This window comes from Mesoplodon mirus (genome assembly GCF_964341445.2).
Source record: "Mesoplodon mirus genome assembly, chromosome: X".
In the NCBI taxonomy this organism is placed as follows: Eukaryota; Metazoa; Chordata; class Mammalia; order Artiodactyla; family Ziphiidae; genus Mesoplodon; species Mesoplodon mirus.
Genome location: NC_138981.1, coordinates 128,139,053 through 128,162,141, shown reverse-complemented (window position 1 = coordinate 128,162,141; position 23,089 = coordinate 128,139,053). Strand labels below are relative to the sequence as shown.

Sequence of the window (23,089 nt, the reverse complement as noted above, 5' to 3'; positions counted from 1 at the left end):
AAACTCCTAAATATTTCTATATAAACCATGTTGTGACAGATCCAATGATGCCATTTAGAAGGGGCCCTTCTTGTTGCCAGCCTAATCCATTTAATCTAAATCCAAGTATGGGATTACTGACATCATCATCTTTGGTTACTGAATTTAGTCACATCGAACAGGGAAATGTGTCTCGTGTTACCTTTCTATGCAAATAGGTCTCATGTCACTAAATACTAGCTTATGTCTGTAACTAGGTCAGTTCATCTCTCTGCAGGCTCAATTTCTTCCTCCAAAAACCAAAAATAAATACAACAAAAACAGCAACAGCAACAACCACAGCAACATTCTGCTTGGACCACTCAGACAATTCTTGAAAATATATGTTAAATTGTAAAGCATGAATTAGCCCAAACAGATATGAATCATCTTTACACAGAAGAAGCATACCTGTATTAAAAGCAGACATACCTATTTCTAACATCCAACCCAAGAAATACATTGTTTTTCCCTGGTGCTTTGGTGACAATAAAGAGGTCAATTCAAGGTTCCACCACATCATATGTATTCTTCGTGTATTTTGTTTGGAGAAGTGTAAATCCTTTTTTTTTTTTTTTTTACATTTTTTCCTCATAAGAAAAAGTCAATCAAACTTAGAAATATTGCCAGCTGGGCTTCCCTGGTGGCACAGTGGTTGAGAGTCCGCCTGCCAATGCAGGGGACATGGGTTCATGCCCGGGTCCGGGAAGATCCCACATGCCGCGGAGTGGCTGGGCCCGTGAGCCATGGCCGCTGAGCCTGCGCGTCTGGAGCCTGTGCTCCGCAACGGGAGAGGCCACAACAGTGAGAGGCCCACGTACCGCAAAAAAGAAAAAAAAAAGAAATATTACCAGCTTTACAGTTTTGTTTCCTTCTTAGTCTAATAGATGAATGTCAGTAGGTTTGTTAATTTTTTTTAATAAGAGAAAGTGCCTAAGGCCTGAACTTCTAGCTGTCAGATTTCTAGAGTACATTTCTGTACACTTCCCATAGATTTCAAATGGTTCAATTTATCCTCCTACAACAGGCTGCAAGTAGAACCACTCAGTTCCCTTAAAAAGGCCTGTATATTCATCAACCACTAAACTGAGGAGTCTACCCTCCTACACACTTTACCCCATCCTCATTCTCAGGAGCTCTAGGTTTTCTGAAGTATTATTAGAGTATTCAAGCCATACTCGCCAAACCATTGTCAATTTTTGCAGGCTTTATTTCTGACAGTCATCTTCCTGACTCAACTTACCATATGTTTATTTACTATGTCATAGATTCCAAGGACTTTTTGATACCTTGCACATGATTCAAGGCCTCAAGAAGTTGAAAATCTAGTACCATTTATGAAAACTCTAAGTTACTGTGTCAATTGTGAGATTAGGGTAATGACCACAACTTCAGTGAGTAGCTAAGAGAAGTAACGATACTGCATTGATTCCATGGGGTTGCTATGAGGATTAAATGTGCAAATACATGTAAAGCTCTTGGAACAGTGTCTGGCATGTTGTCACTGCTAAATATGAGTCAGTGATTATGTATTATCCTATTTTACAGAGAGGACTCTGAGAAAGTAGCAGATTTAGGATATCAGTTCAGATTTATCAGACTCGAAACCTGTGTTATCCTTATTACCACACACAGCTCTGCAACCTGAACAAATGGGACATTTCTTTAAGATCTCTTTAGTAAAGATTAATTGAAGGAATATTGACCTGTATTGTTACATCCATAAATCTCTAGTAAGGAATACTGTACACACACTGGATCATGTACTTTTCACAACATCCTGATGCTTTAGGAACTCTTATTATGCCTTTTGCACAAATGAGACAACTGAGGCACATAGAAGTTAAATACCTTGTGTAAGGTCTCACAGCCAGTAAGTGATGAAGCTAGGGTACCAACACAGCTCCGTCTAATTCCAAGAACCACACTTTTGACCAAAGGTTCTGTGGCCTTTGACTATAATTCCAGGGTATAGTTATATCCTGTGTCTCTCTCAAGGAACAAGAACTGGTGTGTGCTCCCAATAAAAGGACAGCCCACACTTGCATGGCTCTTCACAGCTTTAAATTGCACCTGAACACATTCTTTGTAATCCTCTGTGTGTGTGTGTGTGTGTGTATATATATATATATATATACATACTCTATATATATGTATATATGTATACATATATGGTTTGTATGTACAGACACAGACATATATACTCATATATGTATATATACAAATATACACACAAAATATGTGAATTACAAAAATCTTGCAGTGCATTCTATTATGAATGATTCCACTCATTTATGTCTATATGCTCTACTAGGTCTCTTTTTTTAACATCTTTATTGGAGTATAATTGCTTGACAATGATGTGTTAGTTTCTGCTTTATAACAAAGTGAATCAGTTATACATATACATATGTTCCTATATCTCTTCCCTCTTGCGTCTCCCTCCCTCCCACCCTCCCTATCCTACCCCTCTAGGTGGTCACAAAGCACTGAGCTGATCTCCCTGTGCTATGCGGCTGCTTCCCACTAGCTATCTATTTTACATTTGTAGTGTATATAGGTCAGTGCTACTCTCTCACTTCGTCCCAGCTTACCCTTCCCACTCCCCATGTTCTCAGATCCACTCTCTAAGTCTGCATCTTTATTCCTGTCCTGCCCCTAGGTTCTTCAGAACCTTTTTTTTTTAGATTCCATATATATGTGTTAGCATATGGCATTAGTTTTTCTCTTTCTGACTTACTTCACTCTGTAAGACAGACTCTAGGTCCATCCACCTCACTACAAATAACTCACTTTTGTTTCTTTTTTATGGCTGAGTAATATCCCATTGTATATATGCGTCACGTCTTCTTTATCCATTCATCTGTCGATGGACACTTAGGTTGCTTCCATGTCCTGGCTATTGTAAATAGAACTGCAATGAACACTGTGGTACATGACTCTTTTTGAATTATGGTTTTCTCAGGGTATATGCCCAGTAGTGGAATTGCTGGGTCATATGGTAGTTCTATTTTTAGTTTTTTAAGGAACCTCCATACTGTTCTCCACAGTGAATGTAAGATGAAAAGACAACCCTCAGAATGGGAGAAAATATTTGCAAATGAAGCAACTTACAAAGGATTAATATCCAAAATTTACAAGCAGTTCATGCAGCTCAATATCAAATAAAACAAACAACCCAATCCAAAAATGGACAGAAAACCTAAATAGACATTTCTCCAAAGAAGATATACAGATTGCCAACAGACACATGAAACATCATGTGTTCAACATGATGCTCAACATCATTAATGATGCTCAACATCATTAATCAGAGAAGTGCAAATCAAAACTACAATGAGGTATCACCTCACACCAGTCAGAATGGCCATCATCTACTAGGTTTCCTTAAAAATATATAGAATGCTTTTCTTCCTCCTTCCACAAATATTCATTGAACCTTCCTAAAAAACTTACTAAGAAAGACCCAAGAACATTAGGCAGTCATTCTGCCTGCATGCATTATGCCAGTAAACCTCCAAGTCTGACAGTGGAAAACAGATACCACATTTCATGGTGATGTCATTGTATATTTACACGAGCAGTAAAAGACTCTTCATGCTGCTCAAGATATCCAAGGACAGACCATTGGGCCACCCTACACTGATGGGTTAATTAGTCCCCATCACTATATAGTCTTTTTTTTAAAACTGAAGTATAGTTGATTGACAATGTGTTCATTACTGCTGTACAGCGAAGTAATTCACTTATACATATATATATATATTCTTTTTTATGTTATTTTCCATTATGGTTTATCACAGGATATTGAATATAGTTCCCTGTGCTATACAGTAGGACCTTGTTGTTTATCCATCCTATATATACTAGTTTGCATCTGCTAATCCAGAACTCCCACTCCATCCCTCCCCCTTGGCAAACACAAGTCTGTTCTCTATGTCTGTGAGTCTGTTTATGTTTGGTAGATAAGTTCATATGACCATCACTGTAGTCTTGATTTGAGGAAGCCAAATGTCTGAAGCTCTCAGGTGAGAATTGTATGTTCCTTGTTATTTGAAAATAGTGTGTCACTGATGGAGTTAATTACCTAAAGAAGAGCTTCACACTGAATTCACGTAGCTGTGTCATGCTTCTCTTCTAAACTAGAACAATATAATTGTAACATAAAAATAAGTCATTGTAGTTACTCTAAAGAGCTTGCTTCTCAGTTTTGCTAGTGACATGAAAAACTAATAGCAGGGTCGATATAATGTCTCTATGGTAATTATCACTCCACTTTTCCTCTCTTCCTATATTCTTCTCATGTTACATTTTAATGCGTTTCTGCTCAAGTAAATTCAATTTATCAGTAGGCAAGAGGCATGAAATAGGGCTGATTTGTTCTGGATCTAGTTACAAGTCAACTGTAAAACTCAGTTTTCAACTTTGCTTTTCAATCAGATACACATGAGAAGAACAATAACTGACTTGGGGGATACCGTTATTTAGAGAGGCTTAATCTGATGTAGATACAAAAGAAAAATGTGAAAGGGTGAGGCATATTTTGCATTCGTGAAATCTACGTGTTTCCTTCTTGCTTCTCCATTACAAAGGGATTTTAGGTTTCTAATGCATAATATGATAAACTACAAGAGATCACAAATGATAAAATATGAGGAGACCCAAGAGATCCTCCAGAGCAGTGGTTTTTATACTAGGGCATCCATATTTGTGTATAGAGGTCCATGAAGAGTTTTTAAGGGGTACTTGGATGTGGCTAGTTCTAAGAGAAAGTATTTTCAGTTCCCTAACTTCTACATGTCATCTTTCCGAAACTGATCTGCTTGGAAGCAGCGTCCAAGCAGGTTGTCCTGTCCTTTCCCCTGTTTCTTGTCCCAATCCTCCTGTTTCCACTTTATGAAAGAACGGCAGTGCTCTCAACTTGTCCCTAACAAGCACTGTTGTAACTGTTGAGAATGTGAATCAAACTACCACTTGGTGACACATTCTTTGCCATTCAGGCGGCTTCCAGTTCTTTCAAGCCCATTGAAGGAAGACCTAAACCAGTTAACAGCTTATATATTTTTGCCAGATAAGTCAGAGATCAAATGAGTATGAGATATTACTAAAATAAGACTCCTTTCCCATCTTGTAATTGTCACAAATAAGTTTCCAGGCCTAACATATATGCAAACCCAAACACCACACACAGAACAAAAGTTCTCCATGAATGAACTTAATTTTAGCACAAAAATATTTACCTAGGGGAAAATAAACTCATTGCAAAAATTATTCTTGTCCAATGCATTTAAGAAATAGATTTCTAAGAAATATTAACTTTGTTTTTAATATTTTATTCAAATGTGTAATGTTTTTTTTATTTTGATCAATTGGATACTACTAAATAAGTGTAATGATAACTCAATCCTGAATTTTTTTAACCCATAGGAATGTATGGTCACAGGAAATGTTTGAAGAACATTTTTATGTATATACATATTTTTGTGCCCAAGAAATATGATCTTATGTTCCATAAAAGGTTTAAACATAAAATATATTACACTAGTATAAAATATTGTGGAAATAGCTATATGAGTTACAAGACAAAAAGGAACAATGTTAAATTTCTGACAGTTATAGATTGTTTAAGTCCATTTTAATGGATAATGATGTGTACCCAGTTGTTTGATATATAGATACTATTGGATGAATTTAAAAAGATGATGAAGTACTTTTATTTTTTAAATTTAATATTTGTAATATGCTCTAAAAGTACACTCTTTGTGACCATTTAAACATACAGTGAACGTTTTTAGCTTTTAGTATATAACTTTTTGAGGGAGTAAGTATATTAAAAGTTTTTTTTATGGTCTAGGAAAGCAAAACAGTTTGATGAACACTGCCCCAATACAACAATTGTTAAATAATTTTCACACTGGAAAGCTTCCTTCCAGTGAAATCTTACAAAGAATCTCTCTATATATAACAGATGTTCTTAGAACAGCTGTGTACCCCGTTCATCCCACCCCTACCCTAACCCCAGTGGCAGCCCTTTAAGTATCTTCCTTGCATCTCTTAGAAAATAGTTTTCAAATAATTGTGCTAGTGTACCCTCTTATTTTACAGTTGGGAAGTAGTGGCTCAGAGACAGTGAATAACTGAACTGTAACCAAACCCAAGTTATCTAACTTCAAGGCAAAAACATAACATAGACAATCACAAGATACTATTCTGCTCCCATGGTTCAACCCAGCCCTTAATAAATCATTGAGAAATTAGTACTTAATATATAATTTCTTTGTTCTGTGTTTTTAAACACATTACTTTAAATATCTCATTGTGAAAACTTGCATCAGAGAGCTCCTCTTTTCATTAAGGGGTTTAGGCAATCCAAAGGGTAGAGTAAGACTTAAACATTGTGTAATGCAAAGGAAAGGCAAATTTGATTAAGTCAATGTGTTAATTTTATAAAATGATTAAAGAAATGAAGTTTTACTACTGTTTAATCTGAGGTTTGGTATAAACTAGAACAAAATGAGTAAATTAAGTGTAAACAGTATTTGGGTCCATTTTCAGGTTCTGGAGCATAAGCCCAAATCTTTTTTAATGTATAAGAATTACTGGACCCAGAAGTAATAGGGAAGATGAATATGGCTCTAATTTCTTGCAACTGATGTTTGCAAAGCTTGATTATCTACTAATATATCTACATAGATATATTTACTTAACACAATTCATTTCAACTGTACCATAACAATTAAAAAAATTCATTTCAAATAATTGAATTTAAAGACAGCATGTATATTTCATCTATATGAAGATGTGAGAGTTTGACATACTCATTTCTTCATTGTTCAGCAAGTCATGTTGATGTGTTGATATCTTATTGAAAAGGTTTTTTTTCTGGTGGGAATTAAAGAAAAAAAACCATAGAAGCCCCTCTTCTGCCCACCCTTTAATACAATGTCATCCTAAGCTTAACTCTGCAAACAGAGAATTATACCATGGCATATGTTTCTGGTTTATTATATACCAGTACTAACTTGAAGTCTTCAGCTCTATCTGTAGAATAAAACATTAAATAGCAGGTTACTTTTTTCTTTTTGGCTGCGTTGGGTCTTTGTTGCTACGTGAGGGCTTTCTCTAGTTGTGACAAGCGGGGGCTAGTCTTTGTTGCAGTGTGTGGGCTTCTCATTTGTGGTGGCTTCTCTTGTGGAGCACAGGCTCTAGGCAGGCAGGCTCCAGTAGTTGTGGCACATGGGCTTAGTTGCTCCGTGGCATGTGGGATCCTCCTGGACCAGGGATCAAACCTGTGTCCCCTGCAGTGGCAGGCAGATTCTCAACCACTGTGCCACCAGGGAAGTCCCAATAACAGGTTACTTTGATCAACAAAGACAGTCAAATTAGTTAATCCCATTGCCTGCACAAATTGTCCATGGTTAATTGGATGCACACATACCAAATATTTCACAGGCCTTGATGTCAATATTTCCTGCCTCTACCTTAGTTTGATGTCTACAGTTTCCTGTCCTCGATGTCAAGATGTCCTGCTGCTTCCTTAGTTTTATGTCTACATTTACCTCTCTGACCTCTGCTACTGCTTTCCTCCTTTCACACTCCTAGGCTCATTGGTCTCATTGCACTTCAATACTTCCAACCCACCAGGCACCCTCCTGCTTCACAGCCTTTCATTGATTGTCCACTTTGCCTAGAATATGTTTGCCCTAGATAAGTGCATGATTCACTCTCTCACTTTTTTCAAGACTGTTTTCCCAAAGTCTCTTTACCAGTGAGGTCCACTGTTACTTTTATCCTGTTTTGTCCTTCTTTTGGACTTATTACCATCAAACATACTATATAATTTCTTTGTTTTATATTGTATTCCCCTCTGTCCTCCAAATATAACTTCCACAAGTGCAGTAATATTTTTTGTCTGAAGGAATAAATGAATCTTGATTTCAAATATGATAAAATATTTTTTAAAAATTTCAAATATGATAGAATATTTTTAAAAATTCAGTATTCAGGGATACAGTAATATATGGCCATGGGACCTCCTGCCTATGGAGGATACTACTTTAGGAAATAATAATCTAGGAAGAGGATAATAGTAACTATATACACAGGAATATTTTATAATGTTTACTTCACGTTGACAAGGATAATAAGAGAAAAAGAGAACTTGAATGAGTGCAGTCAATTCGGCACATCTGGATCCAACTCATTTTGTAAAATAAAACTCAAAAGAGGAATGCTGGGGGGCCCTTCAAGATGGCGAAAGAGTAACACGTGGAGATCACCTTCCTCCCCACAAATACATCAAAAATACATCTACATGTGGAACAACTCCTACAGAACACCTACTGAACCCTGGCAGAAGACTTCAAAATGCCCAAAAGATGCCAGAGGGCAATCTACATACAGAGGTGGGGCCAAATCCAAAGCTGAACACCAGGAGCTGTGCGAACAAAGAAGAGAAAGAGAAATTTCTCCAAGCAGCCTCAGAAGCAGCGGATTAAATCTCCACAATCAACTTGATGTGCCTTGAATTTGTGGAATACTTGAATAGACAACAAATCATCCCAAACTTGAGGCAGTGGACTTTGGGAGCAACTGTAGACTTGGGGTTCCCTTTCTGCATCTAATTTGTTTCTGGTTTTATGTTTATCTTAGTTTAGTATCTAGAGTTATTATCATTGGTAGATTGGATTACTGATTTGATTGCTCTCTTCCTTTTTAAAATATATATATATATATATATATTTTTCCCTTTTCTCTTTATATGAGTGTGTATGTGTATGCTTCTTTGTGTGATTTTCTCTGTATATGTTTGCTTTTACTATTTGGCCTAGGGTTCTACTGTCCTTTTTTTTGCTTTTTGTAGTATAGTTTTTAGCGCTTCTTATCACTGGTGGATTTGCTTACTGGTTTGGTTGCTCTCTTCTTTCTTTCTTCTTTTTTATTACATTTTAACTTTTTATTTTTAATGACATTTTTTATTTTAATGACTTTTTTACATTACTTTATTTTATTTATTTATATATTTATTTTTCTCCCTTTTCTTCTGAGCCGTGTGGCTGACAAGGTCTTTGTGCTCCAACTGGGTGTCCACCCTGTGCCTCTGAGGTGGGAGACCCGAGTTCAGGACATTGGTCCACCAGAGACCTCCTGGTCTCACATAATATCAATCAGCGAGTGCTCTCCCAGAGACCTCCATCTCAATGCTAAGACCCAGACCCACTCAATAACCAGCAAACTCCAGTGCTGGACACCCCATGCCAAAGAGCTAGCATGACAAAAAACAACCCCACCTATTAGCAGAAAGGCTGCCTAAAATCATAATAAATTCAGAGACACCCCAAAACACACCACTGGACACAGTCCTGCCCACCAGAAAGAAAAGATCCAGCTTCATTTGCCAGAACACAGGCACCAGTCCCCTCCACCAGGAAGCCTACACAACCCACTGAAACAACTTTACCCACTGGGGGCAGACACCAAAAACAATGGGAACTACGTACCTGCAGCCTGCGAAAAGGAGACCCCAAACACAGTAAGTTAAACAAAATGAGAAGACAGAGAAAAACACAGCAGATGAAGGAGCAAGGCAAAAATCCACCAGACCAAACAAATGAAGTGGAAATAGGCAGTCTACCTGAAAAAGAATTCAGAGTGATGATAGTGAAGATGATCCAAAATCTTGGAAATAGAATGGAGAAAATACAAGAAAAGTTTAACAAGGACCTAGAAGAACTAAAGAGCAAACAAACAATGATGAACAACACAATAAATGAAATTTAAAATCCTCTAAAAGGAATCAATAGTAAAATAACTGAGGCAGAAGAATGGATAAGTGACCTGGAGATAAAATAGTGGAAATAACTCTTGTAGAGCAGAATAAAGAAAAAAGAATGAAAAGAATTGAGGACAGTCTAGAGACCTCTGAGACAACATTAAATGCTCCAACATTTGAATTACAGGGGTCTCAGAAGAAGAAGAAGAGAGAAAGAAAGGGACTGAGAAAATATATGCAGAGATTATAGTTGAAAACTTCCCTAATATGGGAGAGGAAATAATCAATCAAGTCCAAGAAGCACAGAGAGTCCCATACAGAATAAATCCAAGGACAAACACGCCAAGGCACATATTAGTCACACTGTCAAAAATTAGATACAAAGAAAAAATATTAAAAACAGCAAGGGAAAAGCAACAAATAACATACAAAGGAATTCCCATAAGGTTAACAGCTGATCTTTCAGCAGAAACTCTGCAAGCCAGAACGGTGTGGCAGGACATATTTAAAGGGATGAAAGGGAAAAACCTACAACCAAGATTACTCTACACAGCAAGGATCTCATTCAGATTCAACAGAGAAATTAAAACCTTTACAGAAAAGCAAAAGCTAAGAGAATTCAGCACCACCAAACCAGCTTTACAACAAATGCTAAAGGAACTTCTCTAGGCAGGAAACACAGGAGAAGGAAAAGACCTACAATAAAAAACCCAAAACAATTAAGAAAATGGTAATAGGAACTTACATAATTATAATTACCTTAAATGCAAATGGATTAAATGCTCCAACCAAAAGACACAGACTGGCTGAATGGATACAAAAACAAGACCCATATATATGCTGTCTGCAAGAGACCCATTTCACACCTAGGGACACATACAGACTGAAAGTGAGGGGATGGAAAAAGATATTCCATGCAAATGGAAATCAAAAGAAAGCTGGAATAGCAATTCTCATGTCAGACAAAAGAGACTTTAAAATAAAGACTATTACAAGAGACAAAGAAGGACAATACATAATGATCAAGGGATCAATCCAAGAAGATATAACTTTTGTAAATATTTATGAACCCAACATAGGAGCACCTCAATACATAAGGCAAATGCTAACAGCCATAAAAGGGGAAATCAACAGTAACATAATAATATTAGTTGACCTCTGGGACAACTGTAAACACAACAACATTCTCATTATAGGGGTCCCAGAAGGAGAAGAGAGAAAGGACCCAAGAAAATATTTGAATAGATTATAGTCAAAAATGTCACTAACATGGGAAAGGAAATAGCCACCCAAGTCCAGGAAGTGCAGAGAGTCCCAGGCATGATAAACCCAATGAGAAACGCGCTGAGAAACATAGTAATCAAGTTGACAACAATTATAGACAAAGAAAAATTATTGAGAGCAACAAGGGAAAAACAACAGATAACATACAAAGGAACTCTCATAAGGTAAACAGCTGATTTCTCAGCAGAAATTCTACAAGGCAGAAGGGAGTGGCATGATATACTTAAAGTGATGAAAGGGAAGAACCTACAACCAAGATTACTCTAACCAGCAAGAATCTCATTCAGATAAGATGGAGAAATCAAAAGCTTTACAAACAAGCAAAAGCTAAGATAATTCAGCACCACCAAACCAGCTCTACAACAAATCCAGCTCTACAACAAATGCTAAAGCAGCTTCTCTAAGTGGGAAACACAGTAGAAGAAAAGGACCTTCAAAAACAAACCCATAACAATTAAGAAAATCGTAACAGGAACATACATATCGATAATTACCTTAAACTTGAATGGAATAAATGCTCCGGCCAAAAGACACAGGATCACTGAATGCATACAAAAAGAAGACCCATAAATATGCTGTCTATAAGTGACCCACTTCAGACCTAGGGACACATACAGACTGAAAGTGAGAGGATGGAAAATGATATTCCATGCATATGGAAATCAAAAGGAAGCTGGAGTAGCAATATTCATATCAGATAAAATAGACTTTAAAATAAAGAATGTTGTAAGAGACATGGAAGGACACTCCATAATGATCAAGGAATCAATCCAAGAAGATATAAGAATTATAAATATATATGCAGACTTCCCTGGTGGTACAGTGGTTAAGAATCTGCATGCCCATGCAGGGGACATGGGTTCAATACCTGGTCTGAACAGACCAATCACAAGCACTGAGATTGAAACTGTGATTAAGATCCTTCCAACAAACAAAAGCTCAGGACCAGATGGCTTCACAGGCGAATTTTATGAAGCATTTAGAGAAGAGCTAACACCTATCCTTCTCAAACTCTTCCAAAATATAGCAGAGGGAGGAACACTCCCAAACTCATTCTATGAGGCCACCATCACCCTGATACCAAAACCAGACAAAGATGTCACAAAGAAAGAAAACTACAGGCTAATATCACTGATGAACATAGATGCAACAATCCTCTACAAAATACTAGCAAACAGAATCCAACAGCACTTTTACTGGATCATACACTATGATCAAGTGGGGTTTATACCAGGAATGCAAGGATTCTTCAATATATGCAAATCAATCAATGTGATACAGCATATTAAGAAATTGAAGGACAAAAACCATATGATCATCTCAATAGATGCAGAGAAAGCTTTCAACAAAATTCAACACCCATTTATGATAAAAAACCCTCAAGAAAGTAGGCATAGAGGGAACTTTCCTCAACATAATAAAGGTCATATATGCCAAACGCAGGGCCAACATCGTCCTCAATGGTGAAAAACTGAAAGCATTTCCACTAATATCAGGAACAAGACAAGGTTGCCCATTCTCTCACTATTATTCAACATAGTTTTGGAAGTTTTAGCCATAGCAATCAGATAAGAAAAAGAAATAAAAGGAATCCAAATTGGAAACGAAGAAGTAAATTTGTCACTGTTTGCAGATAACATGATACTATACATAGAGAATCCTAAAGATGCTACCAGAAAACTACTAGGATCAACGAATTTGGTAAAGTAGCAGGATACAAAATTAATGCAGATAAATCTCTTGCATTCCTATACACTAGTGATGAAATATCTGAAAGTGAAATTAAGAAAACACTCCCATTTACCATTGCAACAAAAAGAATAAAATATCCAAGAATAATCCTACCTAAGGAGACAAAAGCCCTGTGTGCAGAAAATTATAAGACCCTGATGAAAGAAATTAAAGATGATAGAAACAGAGAGATATCCCATGTTCTTGGATTGGAAGAATCAACATTATGAAAATGACTCTACTACCCAAAGCAATCGACAGATTTAATGCAATCTCTATCAAACTACCACTGGCATTTTTCACAGAACTAGAACAAAAAATTTCACAATTCGTTGGAAACACAAAAGACCCCGAATAGCCAAAGCAATCTTGAGAAAGAAAAACAGAGCTGGAGGAATCAGGCTCCCTGACTTCAGACCATACTACAAACCTACAGTAATCAAGACAGTATAGTACTGACACAAAAACAGAAATATAGATCAATGGAACAGGACAGAAAGCCCAGAGATCAACCCATGCACATATGGTCACCTTATCTTTGAAAAACGAGGCAAGGGTATACAATGGAGAAAAGACAGCCTCTTCAATAATCGGTGCTGGCAAAACTGGACAGCTACATGTAAAAGGATGAAATTAGAGCACTCCCTAACACCACACACAAAACTAAATGCAAAGTGGATTAAAGACCTAAATATAAGGCCAGACGCTCTAAAACTCTTAGAGGAAAACATAGGCAGAACACTCTATGACATAAATCACAGCAAGATCCTTTTTGACCCACCTCCTAGAGAAATGGACATAAAAACAAAAATAAACAAATGGGACCTAATGAAACTTCAAAGCTTTTGCACAGCAGAGGAAGCTGTAAATAAGACGAAAAGACAACCGTCAGAATGGGAGAAAATATTTGCAAATGAAGCAACTGACAAAGGATTAATCTCCAAAATTTACAAACAGCTCATGCAGCTCAATATAAAAAAAAAAAGTCCAATCCAAAAATGGGCAGATGACCTAAAGAGACAACTCTCCCAAGAAGATATATAGATTGCCAACAAACACGTGAAAGAATGCTCAACATCATTAATCATTAGAGAAATGCAAATGAAAACTACAATGCGATATCATCTCACACCAGTCACAATGGCCATCATCAAAAAATCTATGAACAATAAATGTGGGAAGGGGTGTGGAGAAAAAGGAACCCTCTTGCATTGTTGTTGGGAATGTAAATTGACACAGCCACTATTGAGAACAGTATGGAGGTTCCTTAAACAACTAAAAATAGAACTACGATATGACCCAGCAATCCCACTACTGGGCATATACCCTGAGAAAACTATAATTCAAAAAGAGTCATGTACCAGAATGTTCATTGCAGCTCTATTTACATTAGCCAGGACATGGAAGCAACCTAAGTGTCCATTGACAGATGAATAGATAAAGAAGCTGTGGCACATATATACAATGGAATATTACTCAGCCATAAAAAGGAATGAAACTGAGTTATTTGTTCTGAGGTGGATGGACCTAGAGACTGTCATACAGAGTTACATAAGTCAGAAAGAGAAAAACAAATACTGTATGCTAACACATATATATGGAATATATATATTAAAAAAAGTCAGAAGAACCTAGGGTCAAGATAGGTATAAAGGTGCAGACCTACTAGAGAATGGACTTGAGGATACGGGGAGGGGGAAGTGTAAGCTGGGACAAAGTGAGAGAGTGGCATGTACATATATACACTACCAAATGTAACATAGATAGCTAGTGGGAAGCAGCCTCATAACACAGGGAGATCGGCTTGGTGTTTTGTGACCACCTAGAGCGGTGGGATAAGGAGGGTGGGAAGGAAGGAGATGCAAGAGGGAAGAGATATGGGGACATATGTTTATGTATAACTGATTCACTTTTTTATAAACAGAAACTGACACACCACTGTAAAGGAATTATACTCTAATAAAGATGTTTAAAAAAAAGATGTGGTACATATATACAATGGAGTATTAATTAGCCATAAAAAGGAACGAAATTGGGTCATTTGTAGAGCCATGGATGGATCTAGAGACTGTCATACAGAGTGAAGTAAGTCAGAAAGAGAAACAACTATCATATATTAATACGTATATGTGGAATCTAGAAAAATGGTACAGATGAACCGGTTTGCAGGGCAGAAATAGAGACACAGATTTAGAGAACAAACATATCGACACCAAGGGGGGAAAGTGGTGGGTGGGGGTGGTGGTGTGATGAATTGGGAGATTGGGATTGACATATATACATTAGTATGTATAAAATAAATAATTTTAAAAAACTGCTGTATAATAAAATTTAAAAATTAAAAAAAATAAAATATATTGTGTATTATTAGCCTAGTAGCAGCACATAAATTCAGTTCACAAAACCACTTTAGATTAAGGCGTCATAAAAAATGAACCTGTCAATGCCAGTGCTGAGAAGCAACCCAAATTTAATTTTACTGTGGGCTCCAGATTTTAAGGTTGCTTCATGCAGTTTAGTAAGATAACTATATTGTTTGCTATGTAAATTCTTATACGGTGTTAATTACTTGTAAGTATGCTAATCTTCTCCATTAGAATGCTCTCTCATCCCATTTTCACTTCCCACTCCTGACCTAAATTTTGGGACATTGATGATACATATGAGTAAGGGGAAAATAGCAAACTACCTTTACCCTTAAATTTAGGCTCACATACTCTTTTTTTAAAGTATAGTCTGAAAAGCTCATTGAAGTATAGGTAACTTGCTTTGAAAATGTTACTCTGCCTTAAATATGATCCTGCAAAAATTCAAAAGAGCTCTTCCAAATAAGGGTAAGTTCATCAGCAGCAGATAGAGAATGAAAACCCAGAGTCAAGTAGGAAAGTGTAAAGTTCAGATAAAGTGATATTTTTCAATGAAGACAAGCAGCTGCTCTCAGAAGCAGATTGTATTTCCAAGTGGCAGAAGGGCTACTGTTCTAATAATGCCAACACATGGCCAACATATTCTTGGATTAAAAACTACCACCTCAGAGAAGGAGCTGTCAAATTAAAGAACCAAACTTTACCTGTTTAAAAAGAGCAATCACAGAATGCACATTAATGGACCCAGATCCAAGTAGCTTAGCCCCACCTGGCTGGGAGTAGGAAAAAGTTAGAATGAAGCCAAAAGCCAGGTTCACATGAACAATCACTCAATGCCCTATCGCGTGCCTAATGTTGTGTTTGCTTGTAGTAAGCAGCTATACTTCCTGCCCTGCCACGTTCACCCTTCTCCTTCCTATCTGGTATTTTCTATATTTTTTTATTAGTTAACAATTTTCCAGAATTGGGTTCCAGTTCTCTCTGCCTCCACTTTCTCCTATTTTAATCATTCTTTCTTTCTTTTTTATTGGAGTATAGTTGATTTACAATGTTGTGTTAGTTTCAGGTGTACAGCAAATTGATTCAGTTATACATATACATATATCCACTCTTTCTTAGATTCTTTTCCCATATAGGTCATTACAGAGTATTGAGTAGACTTCCCTGTGCTATACAGTACGTCCTTATTAGTTTCTATTTTATATATAGTAGTGTGTATATGTCAATCCTAATATCCCAATTTACCCCTCCCTCACCCCCCAGTAACAATAAGTTTATTTTCTACATCTGTAACTCTATTTCTGTTTTGTAAATAAGTTCATTTGTACCATTTTTTTTAGATTCCACATATAAACGGTATCATATATTTGTCGTTTAATCTTTCTTTTTAGTTTTTCTTTTAATATCCAAATGTGACCTCACATATACCCTGCTTTAACCATTCAGTGACTCTCTGCCTACAAATACAAGCTTCTGAAGCCAGGGGTTTTGTTCTCAGCTGTATCTCTAGTGACTAGAAAATAGATTGCAATTAGTAAGCATGGAACAACCATTTATTGAATGAGTTAACTACTTTGTTGTCACAGTAACAAATTATCCTTCACTTGGCAGGATAATGTCTTTCACAATCTAGCCCTAAACCACCTTTCCAGGCTCTTTTCCCATAATCTCTTCTGTCCAATAATCTCTATGCTCTAACTTACTCTCACTGTACCAATACTGCACCACGTTGCTAGAGGCTGCCCACAGTTCCTTGCCCCATAGGCCTTCCCAACATGGCCACTTACTTCGTCAAGAAAGCAAGGAGAGTTTCTATAGTGAGTTGGCTACCAAGATGGAATCATATGATGTGACATTATCACAGGAGTGACATCACTTTTGTCATGTTCTTTTGGTTAGAAGTCACAGATCCTGCCCATACTCAAGGAGAGGGACTTGAGTGATGTCCCTCAAAAAGATGTGAATACCCGGAAGTAGGTATTAGGCCTCATTAGGGTCTCTTTGCAATGGTGGCCTTGTAGCTGAGTGAATGGTGATACTGTTTACTAAGGTTAGGAACAAATGAGGACATGCCAAGTTCATAGCAGGGCTACAGAAGGACGGGTTTGAAGCTCATGAGTTCCCTAACAGGAATCTTGAATTTGAAGAGCCCCTGAGGCATCCATTTACGGATGTAGAGTGGGATATACTGATCTGAAATCTGGAATAGAATTTCAGGCTGGAGAAATAAATTGAGAAGGTTGTCAGCATATATTGGCCACTGAAGTATGGGAGTAGAAGAGATCACAGAGGGAGAAGAAGTCCGTGTCCAAAAGAACTTTAGTATTTAAGGCCCCTGAAAAGGAGAAGTATTCATAACACAAATATTTATTCAGTGTCTATTATGTGTCAGGCATTGTGTTAGGTGTTGTCAACTACAAATTGGCACTCACCATTGGCACTTGCCATCTATCGCTACAAGGATTAAATCACGTGCTGCTGCAGCTGCTGACTTTCAACACCCCTGAAAGCAGTTCAGGGTGGAGATCAGGAATGAGGCGCTCAGTGCTCTGGGAAAAACTGGCAGAGCAGGCCTTCAGATAGTTAGGTATTTTCAGGAGCCGATTTTATGAGCCCAATTCTTGCATCTCCTCACATCTAGAAAAGCACTAAAAGCCTTCATGGTGACGACTGCTCCTCGTGACTAGCAGTAACCTGCACGAGACGAGCAGAAGCCTTCTGTAAAAATATGTGCCCGATTGCATGTATTCCCCCTTCACCAAAATCAGATATATACTGGCCTTCCCCCCTGCCTCTTTGGAGCAGTTTCTCAGAGCTCTCTGGGATGCTGTCTCCCGCACTCCAGTCCTCATTTTGCCCCAAATAAAACTTAACTCGCAACTCTCACATTGTGCATTTTTTTAAGTCGACAGTGTTGTCCTGTATAGGTGTCTTGAGCTCAGAAGAGATGTTTAAGCCGGGACAATAAACAGACTGTAAATTATTTTTGAACCAGGACCATATCTTAGTCATCACTATATCTAAAAATATAGAATAATTATTTGCATGTAGTAGATGTTAAATCTACTGTGAACTAAGGAATTAATTTCATTTACCTGTCATAAACACACAGACACTCATATTCATACACTAGTCCTAGGAATAAGAAGCTACAGTGTTCTAAATTGTGGTTCTTCCTCATCCTCTTTAAGATATTTAAACAGACTTTTTCCAGATTACAGAGTTAACCTTTCAGATTTAACCTAATCACAAACTTCATATTATAAGGAATAAAATATATAGTGCTATAAAATCAATAAAATAACTCACCATGGCAGACATAAAAATATTACTTCCGATAAAGATTTGTGCAAACATAATTCTTTCTGGTTTTCAGTAACTTGTATGGTGGCAAAATTCAATATGTAATTAGAAATCAACAGTTTCTCTTAAAGTTATATAGTCTGGAGGACATTTTTGTTACTTAACCGGAAAATGAATGTAGGTTAGTGGGCAGTGACTGACTAGAAGTTAAAGAATGAAGAAGTTAAAAAAGATACTGGCTTAGGTCTTTCGCTGAAAATATGTCTGAAGGCAATACATATGCTCAAGAAAATTCACTTAAAAGTAATTCTAGATGAGTCAAAAATAGTAGAAGAGACAGCTAAGCTCAAATAGTGCTTTAAATTCATTGTTTTATTTACATAATCGAAAAAGATAATTTCAATAGTTGGAATGCCTCAGAAAATTGTGAATGAAAAATGCTCAGAGCAAGCAAAAATATTAATTCCTAATGTATAGAGAATTAGAGGAGGCAAATAAAACTTGCAGATCAATAACTCAGAAGTAAGTAAAAGAGTAAGCCTCAAAAAGTCAAAATAAACTGAGCTTTTTCTACATTGAATATTGAAATCTCATGGAATTCAGACCTTGTCACTTTACCCGGTTTAAATGCAGTTTGATGATACGTAAATAGATGTGTCATAACAATGAAAGATTATGTTTGACAACTTTTGGGGAGTAAGAGCTAACTCTTAAGAGCTTCATGAAACGCTTAGTTGACACATACCATTATATGTTTCTCCCCATGCAGTGCAATGCAATATTCCTTTAAAAAGTAGATAAATCTTTCAGGCTCATAGTGTTTTATCTAGCACTTCACGGGCAGTGTTTTTGGCAAATTAAATAGAGAAATTATATTTTTCTTGTTTCTATATAGAGCATATGGTTGGTGGGCTTGTTGATTTCATGTGAGCTACCATAAAATTTATTCTTCCTCTCTTTAATTTAGGCACATTTTTATTGCTTTTTTTGTTCTAAGGACTGTCACTTCCTTAGACTTCACTTTTTGCTCCCTCCCTCCTTTTATCAAGAGAAATATCAGCTAACTTTCTTTTGGAGTCATTTTTGCCGCAAGGAAATCACAGTTTAGTTTATGGGAATTATAGCATAGGTGTCAAAACAAGGAGGAGAGAATAGTAAAGACCAGCAGAAATGCAGATGCTGAGATTGGTTGCCCACATTCATAAGCCATCATTTAAGTGTTAATCATGACCTACTGAGGACTTTGTAGATTCTCACAAATTGCTGAACTTTAAATTAATATATTAACTACTGTTCCAGAAAGTCACAGCTGACTGAAATTCTATTAAAGAAGTAGATGAACTGATAGGTACAAATAGATATGGAGAGAGAATTTTTGTTGATTTTAGAATACAACTCTCTAGAAAAGAGTATATTCTATGATGAATTAAACAAAAATGGATCATAATATTTTAGTTTAGAAATTGAACTTCATGTTAGGCACTAGAAATGAGTTCACAGCTACCAGTCACTAGGAGAGTTTTCCTTTAAAGAGAAAATGAATGGGAACATGTGATGTATTTTTAATGCACTAACAGAACTGAGTATTATTATTGAAGGCTGGTTGGCTGGGAAGCTAAGACATGAACATAGATAACATACAAGGCATTATGACAAAGCTTCACAAAATGCCATGAGAACACAGGAAAATGAGACAGTTCTGATTGAGGATGTTGAAAAAGTCTTCAAGAAAGACAGCTATTTGGGTGGAGCTACATATGATGTGTAGAAATGGGAGTAACAGCATCCTGGAAGGAGAGAACTTTGTGAGCAAAGGTAGGAAGTTAGAAACGTGTACACCTCAAACTACTGAATGTGGTTGGAGCACAAAGGGTAGAGCATGGGAAGTAATGGAAGACAAAGGCTACACAGGCAATATGAAGTTGAATTATAATTTAAGTCATTTCTACCCTTTACCAATTGAGCAAACTTGGATAATTTACTTAATTAATTTTAGCCTCAGTTTCCCTATCTTTAAAATGGGGCTAATAGAATTCTTTTTAAAGCACAGTTGATTTACAATATTATGTTAGCTTCAGGTGTACAGCATAGTAATTCACTTTGGGTTTTTTTTTGCATATTATGCATAGTCCATTATAGTTTATTACAAGATATTGCATGTAATTCCCTGTGCTATACAGTAAATCCTTGTTGTGTATCTATTTTATGTATAGCAGTTTGTGTCTATTAATCCCATGGTCCTAATTTGTCCCTCCCTCCCCCCTCCCCTTTGGTAGAATTTCTTTAATATCAACACGAAGAATGCATATGATGTCCCTAGCATTATTTCTTGCACAAAATAGCCAGTGAGTAAGGTACTACTTACCCATTTCTTTAGTTTTCTGTCCTGAAGCAATACTGCATCTAGTTATAATTTATACATATACAACCTACTGTGAAAAATATATAATTCTGAAAATTTCTATGTGTACATACACATTTTGTAACTAATGTTGCATTTAAAATATGCCCCCGTGACAAAACTATAATTCAAAAAGATACACATGCCCCTATGTTCATAGCAGCACTATTCACAATAGCCAAGACATGGAAACAACCTAAATGTCCATGAACAGATAAATGGATAAAGAAGATGTGGTACATATATACAATGGAATACTACTCAGCCATAAAAAAGAATGAAATAATGCCATATGCAGCAATATGGGTGGACCTAGAGATTACCATACTAAGTGAAGTAAGACAGAGGAAGACAAATATATGATATCACTTATGTGGAATCTAAAACATGGCACAAATGAATCTATCTACAAAACAGGAACAGACTCACAGACATAGAGAACAGACTTGTGGTTGCCAAGGGGTATGGGGGTGGAAGAGGGATAGACTGGGAGCTTGGGGTTAGAGTTAGTAGACACAAATTATTAACATATAGAATAGATAGACAACAAGGTCCTATTGTATAGCACAGGGAACTATATTCAATATCCTGTGATAAACCATAATGGAAAAGAATATAAAAAGAATGTATATATGTGTGTAACTGAGTCACTTTGCTGTACAGCAGAAATTAACACAACACTATAAATCAACTATACTTCAGTAGAATAAATAAATATGCATCTTTGGATCAGTATTTAAAGAAATAATATAGATAAAACTTCAAAAAAGAGAATAACTTCACCCCACTTCACTTCCTCAATTTCCCCCATTCCATAAATCCAGATTTTCAAACACCATGTTTTCTTAATGAGGTGTATACGTGTATGAACTTGCCCTCCAGACGAACTTTGACCTCAGAGAGGTGTATGCAAATTAAGTATTACAGCCTAGAATTTGCTTCCTTATTAGAGATGTGTGATCAAAGGTTCAGTTTTTTTTTCTTAATTTTTATAAAGGTTCAGCTTGTAGCCACCACCAGGATACCTCACTGACTACCAGAGAGAGATAAAAGAACTGGGACAGTGTGAATTTCTATATATCCATATCACTGACAGGAGAAAGAAAACGTTAGCAGGCATAGCATAGTATGTGTTGAGTTTTTTCTTGTAATGGAAAAGTGAATATTGACATTTTCACACTTAGAAGAACTCAGGCAAAAGAACCTAGTAACCTGCCTGGGATTCAGCTTGGAAAGTCACTTTGAAAACACATCTAATGTGTCCCTTAGAGTGGCCATGGAAAGATGGCTTAAGACAATATCCAAAATGAAGTTACTGAAACTCTGGGAGACTGAAACCTAGAGGCAGGGCAGTACAGCCCAGGCTATATTAGAGGCACCAACTAGCTCTGAGGATTAAACGTGGTAGCACTAAACTTACCTCATTTGCAACTTCGATTTCTTGACCCAAAAAGTATTGGGTGAAGGAAGGGTGAAGAAATGAGACTAACTTGGTATTCAACTTGCTGAGAGGATGAAAGAGAAATGTGGGCTTGAGGAAAATAGGTGCTAAAATGACACCTCTAATTGTACTTTGTTAGAAACAGTCATATAAAGGAGATTTCAGTGCTCAGTCCATGTGACTCAGGGAAACCTGAAGTACTTGAACTGTGGAGATAATTAATATATTTGTTCAGAAGGAGAGTTTGCAAAATGTAGCCTCCAATTGGGACTGAGGTTGTACCTTAGATAACAAAGTACATGCCTTAAAACCATTTGGCCATCTCCGTATAATGTAGAGGATTATAGTGTTTTGAATGTTAGAAACACCAGACTGACTTTTACTTGGATGAATGAATGGATGGATGGATAGAGATAATGCTTTACCATTATGTCGCATCATAATGCACTCCCACAGCTATTATCCTCTCTTGGTATTTCATGCTGGTTGGGAAGGATCTATATCGGTATTGTCATTTTAAAAATGAGAAAAAGAAATGGGTAACTTTTCAACAGTTACATAGCTATTAAGTTGTACATCTATCCCAGTTACTACTGCTGTGAAGCTAACTACCTTAAAACTGAGTGGCTTAAAACCACAACTATTTTATTATATTTTACATATACTATAGTTAAGGAATTTAGGTAGGTCTCAGCTGGATAATTCTTCTGCTCTTCATGGCATTGACTGAGGTCAGTTAGTTGTACTCAGCTGGCGGAAGCCATGGTCTGTAG

General features: G+C 36.7%; 1 long non-coding RNA gene across 1 annotated transcript in view; it reads right to left on the bottom strand.

Annotated features, from left to right (window-relative positions):
* The window catches only part of LOC309796777, a 132,891-nt gene that overhangs the window by 10,903 nt on the left and 98,899 nt on the right, over positions 1–23,089 (bottom strand). The gene's annotated exons all lie outside the window — the stretch shown is intronic.